This window comes from Mustela putorius, unplaced genomic scaffold (genome assembly GCF_011764305.1).
Source record: "Mustela putorius furo isolate JIRA1106 unplaced genomic scaffold, ASM1176430v1.1 tig00000460_pilon_pilon_pilon, whole genome shotgun sequence".
NCBI lineage: Eukaryota > Metazoa > Chordata > Mammalia > Carnivora > Mustelidae > Mustela > Mustela putorius.
Genome location: NW_025421389.1, coordinates 14,282,872 through 14,294,305, shown reverse-complemented (window position 1 = coordinate 14,294,305; position 11,434 = coordinate 14,282,872).

Below are 11,434 nucleotides of genomic sequence, written 5' to 3'. Positions count from 1 at the left end.
TTCAAAACAGGCCGGGGGGGGGGGGACTCATTTGCCTTATTAAAAAAGTAACATTTCATTCAGGGTATATCTGAGAATCCCAGACGTTTTCCTATAAGTCCCATTGCGATGCTTTTCATTTCTCACATTTGCTGCTAACAAGTGAAACAGTGGGCTTGAGGAAACCGGGGAAATCGATACTCTCCCTGAAAGCTGGAGCGGGTCCACGGCCTTCAGCTAGAGAGCCCCGGCCCGGGCGGCCCGCAGAGCCCCACCCGCAGCTGCGGGGAGTGCCCCCGTCATCCAGGGCTGGGGAGGGTGTTTCTGGCATATCTGTTCTGGTATTCCACGTGCAGAGCTCCCTGCCCAGGTTTTATCCCCTTGAGGAGGGCTCAGAAACACATGAAAACCATCCAGCTGCCTCACTCCCCGGCAGACCAGACACCAGTGAACGGAAGAGGAAAAAGATGTTACAGCCGTTCTCAGATCCCAGAGTAACAGCAGCCTCAGAAAAAGGCAGCATGTTAACAGAATGTGCCGACGGAGGGAGGGGTGTGCCGGTCACTGGTGCAGCTCGGAGGAGGGACCCCAAACACCAGCCCGGCTGGCTTCCCAGAGAAGACACCTTGTGTCCTTTTATGAGAGAGAAATCTGTGTTGAATGATGCCTTTGGCCACATACTCAGCATCACTCTACACTTCTCTAAGATGAGCCCCGTGAGGCAATTCCAGGTCCAGCTCACTACCACAATTACCTGGAGAACTTGAAAAAAACATAGACTCCATCCCCCGTGCAGAAGAAGCCAGAGCCTCCAAAGATAGGTCCCAGAAGTGCAGGCCTGGGGAGCTGAGGGCATAGGGAAAGCAGTAGATAAGAAAGATCACAGTCTCAAGAGGTGCTCTGTAAATTTTTTATTTATTTATTTGTTTATTGACAAATTTATTTGTCGAGTAAATAATTCTTTGCCATTTCTTCATTCCCTGACATTCTTCCCTGATGTTTTCCATCCAAGGTTTGAACCTCAGTTATACGGCACAATATGACTGAGCATAGGAAGTATCTTAAGATGCCCTGCTCTATCTGAAGAGGCAGTGCGGCCGTGCACATAACGCAGCCTCGCACTAGGGAGTTCTAAAGGAAACTTTGCCATTGCCCTCTCCAGTCCGCATCTCCCATAGACGCTCTACCGGTTATCCTCACAAACTTCTCCAGTGATTTCCATTTGGCAACTGTTCCCACCGGGTCTGCAAATAATGGGCATTCTTCGGCCTTCCCCTTTGCCCCTCTCCTCACATTCCTTTGACTCGCCACCTAGGAGGCCGCAGAGCCGTCCTGTGTTCTGTGCACATCACAGCTGTCTTAACACTAGCTGTCCAGTGTGGTGAGTCAACAATCCGAAGGCCTTTCTTCGGGGTGCAGCTCCTTGCTGGGAACTGCAAGCAATTTTCACATCTCCGCGCACAGCCTGGCCAAGGTCATCTCTCAGTTGATGCCTGCCTGAGGAAGGAGTCCATGGAGAGGCAAGGAATAACCAGATGATTTCAGTACATCTGTGCACTGGGTTAATCAGCTGTGTATTACTTGGCACCAAATACTAAACCAAATCCATTAAGTTGATCTTGGCCAGCATGATAGTGTTAGCATATTGAAATTCACAATTACGTAGAGCAGGGCTGTGACTCCCAGTGGGAGTTGTGAGCGAACACCTCACCTGGGGCACAGCTCCTATGATGTTAGGTGCTGGATGGAAGGCAACTATGAATAATGGGAAAGGCAAACGCATTGGTCATAGTCTGGTAGGGTGTCTGACAGCCCTTCTCAAGAGACGCTATTGCTTTTGGTCATGGGAGAGTGTTGATCCCCCTCAGCAAAGCCTGGTCCCAGTGAAAGCCGCTGGCGGTCTCTGCACGTGTGATCTGCAGTGGAAAGTCTTAGAGGATTGCTGGCGGAAGGGGAGATGAGCAGGACCTTCCCAGCTCTGGGGAGAGAAAGCTGGTTGGGTCCAGCCTTGCTTCTGCTCTGGGTCCTCTGAGAGGCTCGGTCTCCTTTCCTTTGATTCAAAGAGGGACTCCACTGGAAAAAGGACCCGAGCAGAGACGACAGAGCTATTGCACTGGAAGGTGAAATGGGAGTTCAGCTCAAGGACCCCTCTGTGGGCCTGCACTTCTTTGCCCTCTGAGCTCGAGGGCCTTCTTTGCTCTTTCCTGCTGTGGTGTAGAGAGTCCATGCATGCTGACTCCAAAGGCATGTGGGGTCCAGCAGGTGGGCCTGTGTTAGTTTTACCATAGGACTAACGGAAGAGTGGGGTCCTCTTAAATCCTCCCTCATGCCAACACCGCCCCCACCATGATGGCAGGGAACCGTGTGTTTTAAAGGTACTCATAACATTGTAACCCATGGAACTATGAAATATCTTGGTCTTGCTTGAAATAGCTCAGGCTATGCTTCAAGGTATACCAACTTTCTATTCTTGGAAGAATCCAAAAACGACTCGCCCCCGAATTTTGTATACTTTTTTTAATCCATGGCTGAGAGGAGAGTTAGACCTTGCCCTTCTTATTTCTGTCTGCTGACCCCGTGGCCCCCTAATGTTTTCAGTTTGGGGTTCTACATTCTCCTGGGCTCTTAGCTGTCCTGTGCTTCCTGCTGTCAAAGGAGGGATGGGTCAGCCAGGCTCTAGCCTTCCACGTCCGTCTCTCCCACCCCAGCTGTGCTGCCTGATGCCCCTCAGAGGCAGGCTGTCAGAGTCACGGTCTTGAGACACTGCCCTCTTCCCCTAATTTTCCCTATTGCTTTATGTCTCAGTCAGCTTGGGCACCATAACAAAATACCACAGATTGGATGGCTTCACAGAAATTTCTTTGCTCACAGTTCTGGAGGCTAGAATGCCCAAGATCAAACTCCAGCAGCATTCACTTTCTGGCAAGGATGCTTGTCTGCTTTCACACGATGTCCTCACGTGGCAGGGAGAGAGAGCGCTGGCCAGTGTACTCTCCGGTGTCTCTAATCCCATAATCCCAACACCAGAGCCCCTCCCTCCTGACCTGACTCCAAATATGGTCACACTGGCGGTAGGGCTTCAATATAAGAATTTGAGGTAGGGGTGAGGAACAAACATTGTGTCCTACCTGCCAAATCACACTTTGCAATCTATCATTTTTAAATTATCCATATTAATATCCATAACACTCCATTCACTGTCATTTAAAAATTTGGTTGAGGGGGCACCTGGGTGGCTCAATGGGTTAAGCCTCTGCCTTAAGCTCAGGTCATGATCCCAGGGTCCTGGGATCAATCCCCGCATCAGTCTCTCTGCTCAGCAGGGAGCCTGCTTCTCTCTCTCTCTCTCTCTCTCTCTGCCTGCGTCTCTGCCTACTTGTGATCTCTCTCTCTGTCAAACAAAATCTTTTTAAAAAATCTGGGGAGAGGTTGAAGCACCATTATCCTTTTATAATGTGGTTTCCTACCCCACCACTAAATAGCCAGCTCGTAAACCCTTCCAATGTAAGACAGGGAACACACCGGAGATGGGATGATTCTTGGTGAAGAGAAGGAACGGTATGTCCTGAAAGCTTTCAGAGTCCCCACTGCCCATGTGCAGCTGTCAGCCCTCCTCCCACAGTTAATCAGCTTCAACTTCTACTTGGGTTAGAGACAACCAGAAGCTCTAATGTATTGAAAAAAAAAGATGAGCACTGAAAAGGTCTGTATTCCACTCTTGTATTCCTGAAGAAATGAAGGAATTTTCTAAGTGAGAATCTCTACAGATCTAAAGTCTTTAGTCCTTAGAGGGAAGGGTGGGCAACTATCTCACAACCTTCTTTGGAAATTCACCTTTGCCCATGATTTTTTTTCTATTCAGTAGAATGGCTATGGGTTTCTACAGAATTTCTAGAATATATTTTTCATGAATGGGGATAATGTCTTATTTTTTGGTGAAGATTTGAGAGAAAAAGCACTAGCTGAGGAGGGGCAAGCAGATTCCCTGCTGAGCAGGAAGTCCAACTCAGGGCTCGATCCCGGGACCCCAAGATGATGACCTGAGCCGAAGTCAGATGCTTAACCAACTGAGCCACCGAGGTGCCCCTAACGTCTTATTTTGAGCTTGATATCATGTTAAGAAGAACGATGTGGTTTCACTCGAGTCCCGTAGTTTGTGATTTGTGGCTTGGAATCCCAGTTGGAAGGAAATGACTGACCAGGACGCCCCACTTTTTGTGAGGTTTAGAGGCATGGTCAGGTATAACAGCTTCAGGCATGATTTAGAAGGCAGAGCCAGAGCAGGCTACTTTGTGAAGTAGTGAGCTCCCCATTCATGAGACGACTGTTCAATCGATCAGAAGCCTCCATTACGGTCACTTGCAATGGAGACTGTACTTCTTGTGCTTGAATTAGCTGGGAGTTTGGAATATGATGATCTCAGAGGCTCTGTCCATTCTAAAATACCATGTTTCCATGACTGCACACAGCAGAGCTACACACATGGAAGACCATGAGCCATAGAAGCCTTGCACAGAGGAAGACTGTTTTCCAGAAAGGAAAAGAAAATGGAGTGATTAAGTTCTAACCTGTCTTAACTTGCAGATCCACTGGCCTGTTCCCCATGTGACAAACTCTCTGTGCCCATTTTCATCAACCCACGCAGAATGTGGATTACTTTTCACTTAATATTTATATTATAAAAGCAATAAAACAGCAAATAAAAGTAGTAGGGGGAAAAATACCAATAAAACCATTAATTCATCACAACAATTATCTTGATGTAGTCCTTTCCATCTTAGTATGACTACTTGTAGTTAATCTTTACTTGAAACATTCAAATGTTTTTTCCTATCGCTGCATAGTCTTTGGGATTATTAAAAATGATAATTGACCAGACTATTCTGTCCAGTGAATATATCACAGTGCATATTCCTAGCTTTGTTGAACATTTATGTGGTGTCCAGTTTTTCAACATATTGTAATTATAAGTAATGCAGTGAAATTCTTGCCCATTATTTTGCATTATTTCTTGGGGCAGGAGATGTTCAGTTTGAGTATTAGGTAAAAAACAGGTGCATTTTTATGGCTTTCTGTCTCAATGTGCAGAAGCATGCTAGGAGTGCAATCACAGACGGACCGGGCATGGCCTAGGCCGGGAGGCTGGGATTTCTGGAGAGCACAGGTGTTGGGAGGACTCCCTGGGCTGTACCTGGGCTGGACCATGCAGGCCTACATGCTGACTTGTCTGCCAGAAAGGGAGTCCAGGCGAGGGAGACCGGTGTACCCTGCGGAGGTCAGGATACCTGCATACTCCGTCTGATACCTGGAATATTGTTAGCCCATTCTGTGCCAGGGCAAAGCCACTTCCCCTGCCATGGCCTTGGCCCCTGAGGATTCATCCAGTTGTAAAACCCTCTTCACCTCTGGCCCGCGTTGGTGGAAGACCCCACAGTGCCATTCCTGCTTCACCTCTGCTAGATCCTGGGGCAGGAAGACGGAGACCCTTCTCATGGGTCTTATGGATCCCAGCACCCGACCGAGGGCCAAGCCCTCACAGGTGTTCCATGCCAACGGAAAGAAGGGGCTCAGGGTGGAACCATGCAGTCCCAGTGTAGAGAAGAGTTCTGTCCTAGCTGATGCGTTTGTGTGCACCCCGTCTCAGCCTGTGGGGCAAACAGAAATCCCCCAGAGAATCTGCAGCTCTCTGAAAAGCAGGTCTGGATGGTGCCTGTGCTGTTTGCAGACCTCACCTTGAGTAGCGAAGTTTTAGAACTATATGGGAAAGTTTTAGATCTATGTGGGAATTCTTGGCTGGGAAAAAAAAAAAAAGTGAGTTGGGGGTGGGGGGGGCTAGACTCCTGGTGACCATTGTGCTTTCAATGTGTATAGACAAGAAACACAAAGCCATTGGATACATTATGGTGATGGTAAGGTTATGGGACTTTCTTCTTCTTCTTCTTCTTTTTAAAGATTTTATTTATTTATTTGACACAGAGAGAGTGAGGTCGCAAGTAGGCAGAGAGGGGCCGGGAAGCAGGCTCCCCGCCGAGCAGAGAGCCTTATGTGGGGCTCAATCCCTGGACTCTGGGATCATGACCTGAGCCAAAGACAGAGGCTTAACCCACTGAGCCACCCAGATGCCCCAGGACTTTCTTCTACATGTGTGTAGCTTTAGAATGTTTGCAAAGAATAAAAACTGTAAAAGAAATATTTTAGTGAACCGGAAAAACAAAAGTGGGTCATCCTGCACCCAAAAAGGATTAGTTAGGCCGCACCACTCACTGTTTTTTCTCTGGGTGACTGTCCTCCCCAGGTATGCTTTCTTTCCGGCTGGGGGGTTTTCAAACAGCCTGCTTGGGTTTGCTCTCGTCTGGAAGCATCTGAGGCTGTACCCCCTGTCTGAAGGGTGAAGATGCAGCCTTTAGAGATGTCAGAAAATCCTTCGTTCCTCATCTAGGGTTAACCCGCAGCCAGACCCAATGACCAGAGACACCCTCCATACCCACCGAAAGACGAAGGAAAATCTCTGCGTTAAAAGTCTGCCTTTCTTACTGGAAGAATTTTTATTAGGCCAAAGCGTTGACAAGTTTGTCATTCCCAGAATCTGCTAACACCCTCCCTCCATTCCCTTCAATTTTTAGTGCTTTTCCCTCCTCATTTCTAGAGGGGAGGAAAAACTGTCTTGAACAAGCAGAAAGTTTTATCCAAGGTGTTTGGCAATGACTCCATGTGCTGGGAAAGATTTATGTCTCTGTTCTCTGGCACTGCCTAGTGTGAGCTCACTTAAAACAACTGAATAAATGAGTTCACTTTATCCTGTCAAAATGGAACTGAGGGCGGCATGGTACCCAGCTGGGGTCCATGGGGACCCTGAGGCAACGTTCATGTCTCAGTCACTTGTGCTGAGCTCAGCCGTTTTTATGTCTGTCTGAGATCATTAAAACGAGGAGGGCAGGGAGCAGAAAGACCTGTGGAATGAATGGTGTGATGGAAACACCACTCGAAGCCCACAGGGCTCAGCCAAAAGCCTGAATTTAGGGGTTCACTTATAAAGCTGCCTCTCTGCCCGTCTTGTCTCCCCCATTAGCGGCCCTTCAGACAGAAGCAAGACCCATTGGTTTGACCAGAGTTCCTTGAAGGGGCTCCCAGAGAGGGGTTTATTCGTGCTAATGGTCACAAGAGTATTTGTTTCCCTTAAGTCCTATTTTGTCATTCCTGCGGCCCTATGACGGTTAAGACTGGGCCTGTTGAGACAAGGCCTTACATGGATTCTGCCTTGGATGCATCCTCCAGGCTAGGCTCAGGTCCATCCCTTTACACAGGTTGGGGCTCAGGATGCTTTGTCATTAACTCCAGGCAGCTGCCCCCAAAGGAAGTGTGGTGCTGCTTAGTCCCAGGCAGAGGGCAGCTGGCTAGGTGGAGGGCCCAGGATGGGCCTTCTGGGAAACCACTGCAGTGACTCTCCACTCTCCCCGATGCTAGGACTTCTTCTTCCTTCTAGAGTCCTCGGGCTTCAGCCAGAGGGAAGGGTGGTTTCTGTCTTAGGCTGGGAACCTGGGACTATAATAACCCCTAACAATTTCTTGATGTTTAAAGGTGGCAGCATGTGTCCCCTAGACTGTAAGGAGACCATAAGGGTGTGGGGATTGTGCCTTCCTCCAGAGGAAGGGAGGTGAGGGAGGAAGGAAGGCAGGAGATCTTCACAAGTCCTGGGAAACTCCCATGGGAACATAATAATGCCATTTTATAAATGTGGAAGCTGACAGATTGTGATTTGTATGTGTAAATATATCCTTAAATTGATTTGTTTTTCCTTTAAAATGGAACTAGTTTGATGTGTGCTGGTTATATTTTTCCAACATGCATTAAAATGCAAATATGCATGAGAAAAAAATCGTCCCACAGGCATTACCTTGGCTGCTGTCCAGAGTGCTCTCATCCCATGAGGGCAGTGGCTCTCATGGCGTGGTGTGAGGCTGGCAGCATCAGCATCCTCTGAAAATGTTTCAGAAATGCAGATTCTCAGACCTTACCACAGACATCCTGAATCTGAAGCTCTAGGAATGGAGCTCAGCCAGCCTTTTCTCAAACCTTCCAGGTGATTCCCGAGCTCCCTGAAGTCTGGGAACCACTACCCTGGAGTGTTAGACCACTCGGGAACATTCTGGTTGGGTCTCCTTTGCTCTCACAGTGTCCTCATGAGCGCAGAGCACATGACAGCCCTGGGATGTTAACATAATACACAGATGTTAATTCCGACCCTTTCACAGCTTAGTTAAGAAAAACAAGCAATATGATATCAACCAACACCCACATCAAGGAAGACAACGTGAAAGTTATAATGCTGGCTCATTTCTCTCTGACTCCTCTGGTCCATATTCAGAACTGACAAGTAGGACCTAGGAAAGCAGCTAGCTCCCCATGGTTTAGAGCAGTTCCATCTGGCAGAACTCTCTACAGGGATGGAGATGTTCAATATCAGCATGGTGCTGAGAGATAGTTCTCCATGGGTCTTTTGCATTTCTGCACATTTTTCAGAATGATTACCTTTTTCTGGACAATTTTCAAGAACATTTGTGTAGCCGACAGTCGTGAACAGTAGAGATAATGTCTTCCTCCAGAGGGGGTGAAAAAAAACAACCAGTTGGGTTCCTGCACATTATAAAATATTCGGGTTCCTGAACCTGGGGTTTCCTCTCTTGTATTGCTACCCACTGTGTGTACAAGTATCAGGTGGCCCTCTTCGTGAGAACCAGAGCTTAGGAAACCAGAGCAAGAAAATGCTGATACTCTGGCTTCCGAAGTTGCTGTAAATAAGAAAGCCCTTTGTCTTCTGCCAGCATTTGTGAAACCGGCAGATTAACTTGTTAGCTCGCACCTAGGGGAAGATCTAAGATTCTGCACCTTCCTCAACACATTGTCTGACACATGTGGCTAACTGAGCACTTGAAATGTGGCGAGTATGACCAAGAAACTGAATTTTTAGTTTGAGCTCATTTCCCCCCTAGTTTTATTGAGGTGTAATTGACCCAAAAAGTTGTATATATTTAAAGTGAATGTGATGATCTGATCTAAGTATACATTGTGAAATGATCACTGTGAACAAGTTAATTAACATATTCATCATCTCACATAGGTATCTTTTGTTTTTTGAGTTTTTTTTGTTTTATGTATTTATTTTTTTGGTGAGGACTCTTAAGAACTACTCTCAGCACATTTCAAGTATATAATACAACATTATTAACTATAGTCGCCATGCTGTACACAAGCTCCTCAGAACATATTCATCTTATAACTGAAAGGTTGAACGCTTTGGTCAATATCTTTCTATTTATCTCACTGGCCAGCTACAAGCAACCACTATTCTACACTGTTTCTGAGTTGGACTCCCCCCGCCTCCTTTTTATAGATTCCACATATAAGATTCCACCAAAGCCAAACAGTATTCGTCTTTCTCTGGCTTATTTCGTTTAGCATAATGCCCTCCGGATTCATCCGTGTTGTCATAAATGACCAGATTTACTTTTTTATGGCTGAGAAATATTCTGTTATATATTTAGACTGCCTCTCCTTTATGCATTCATCCCTCGGTGGACTGGTAGTTGTTCCCATATCTTGGCTATTGTGACTCAGTCTGCAGTAAACATGAAGGTACAGATAGAACTGATTTCACTTTTTTTGGATGTATACCCGGATGTGAGATTTTTTTTTTAGAGATTTTATTTATTTATTTGATAGAGATCACAGAGACGCAGTCAGAGAGGAGAGGAGGAAGCAGGGTCCTCACAGAGCAGAGAGCCTGATGTGGAGTTCGATACCAGGACCCTGTGATCACGACCCGAGCTGAAGGCAGAGGCTTTAACCCACTGAGCCACCCAGGTGCCCCAAGATTTATTTTTAAATAGCTACACACAGCTAGGGACTATCTTATTGGACCACATGGCTTAGAAGGTTCAGGTCTCAACCAGCCTGGCCCGGTGGAGGGATTTTCAACATTGAGAGGGAGCTGAGACTTTAAAGTATTCTCTACTTTCAGTATTTGAGGGTTGATGATTCTGCAGCTCTAGGAGGAGTAGAGTTTTTTATTGTGCCTGGAGGGGTTTCCTGGTATAGCTCAGAGGTGAAAGGAAAGAGAAATTGGGGCTGAGTTCGAAGCTTGGTAATGGGGAGATCATCTTGCTCTAAGATCTATCTTTTGGAAGAGACGTGGAGGCTAGAGAGAGAAGACACGGCCACAAAAGACAAGCAGAGCAGTGGCCCTTAAAGAATTTACCCAGCCCTGCCCTCCCCTCCTCCCCTCGGCTTGGGAATATACCCCATCCACCCCTGGCTGGTCAGAAACCCCTCGAGGGTCTTTTCAGCTCCCTAGGCGTCTGCCCCCTTACCTCCTGGCTCAGAACAATCTCTTCTTTGATTGCTGGCTCAAGCCCTGCTGACAGGTCAGGTCATACGTACCTAATCTGGAGGAGCCGGGGCCTGAGGGATGATAAACGGGGCTTCTCATTTCAATAAAGTTTGTACAGAATATTGGAAACAGCTGTGGGCCTTGGCTGGCAGTGTCAGAGCCCATGGGGACCTGGTGTTTTCGGGAGGAGGGTTGAAATCGGGAAACACCAGGGCGGGAGTCCAAAGGGTGCTTTGGAACCAGAAGGCTGAGAAAGCTGGGGAGCCTAGTTCAATGCCAGCTCCTGCTGGATCCTAGGCTTTGGGGAGGACGGAGAGCACTCTGGAATCAGAGGACTCGGGTCACGCGGGAGAGGTCTGGGTTGCCCACCAGACATTTATTCATATTTATGTGAATATGTCATTTATTTCACAGACCCCACCTAGATTTCCCTGCAAGCTGCTTTTCTCACTTAACATCGTGAAAATCTCTCTAATGTACTCTTTTTCTTAAATTGTGGTAAAATATATACAAAATTTACCACCTTAACCACTTTTAAGTGTACAGTTCACTAATGTTAAGGATATTCACGTTGCCATGCAATGGAACTCCAGAATTTACCTTGTAAAACGGAAACTCTGTACTTTCAACAACTCCCCATTCCTCCTTCCACCCAGCCCCTGGTAGCCACTGTTTCCTTCCTTCCTTTCTTCCTTCCTTCCTTTCTTCCTCCTTTCCTCCCTTCCTTTCTCTCTTTCTCAAGATTTTATATATGTAATTGTCAGAGACAGAGAGAGAACACAAGCAGGGGGAATGGCAGGAAACCAACGCAGGGCTCGATCCCAGGACCCCGGGATCATGACCTGAGCTGAAGGCAGACGCTTAACCGACTGAGCCACTCGAGCCTCCGAACCCCTTTTCTTTCTGTCTCTATGACTTTGACTACTTTGGAGGTCTCTAAAGTAGAATTGTACAGTATTTATCTTTGTAATTTACTCTCTTTGGTAGTTACATAACATTACAGTATAGGGACATACGTCTCATTCAACCACTACTAGTATTTTCGCCCCAGCAAAAGGAAAATGCTAT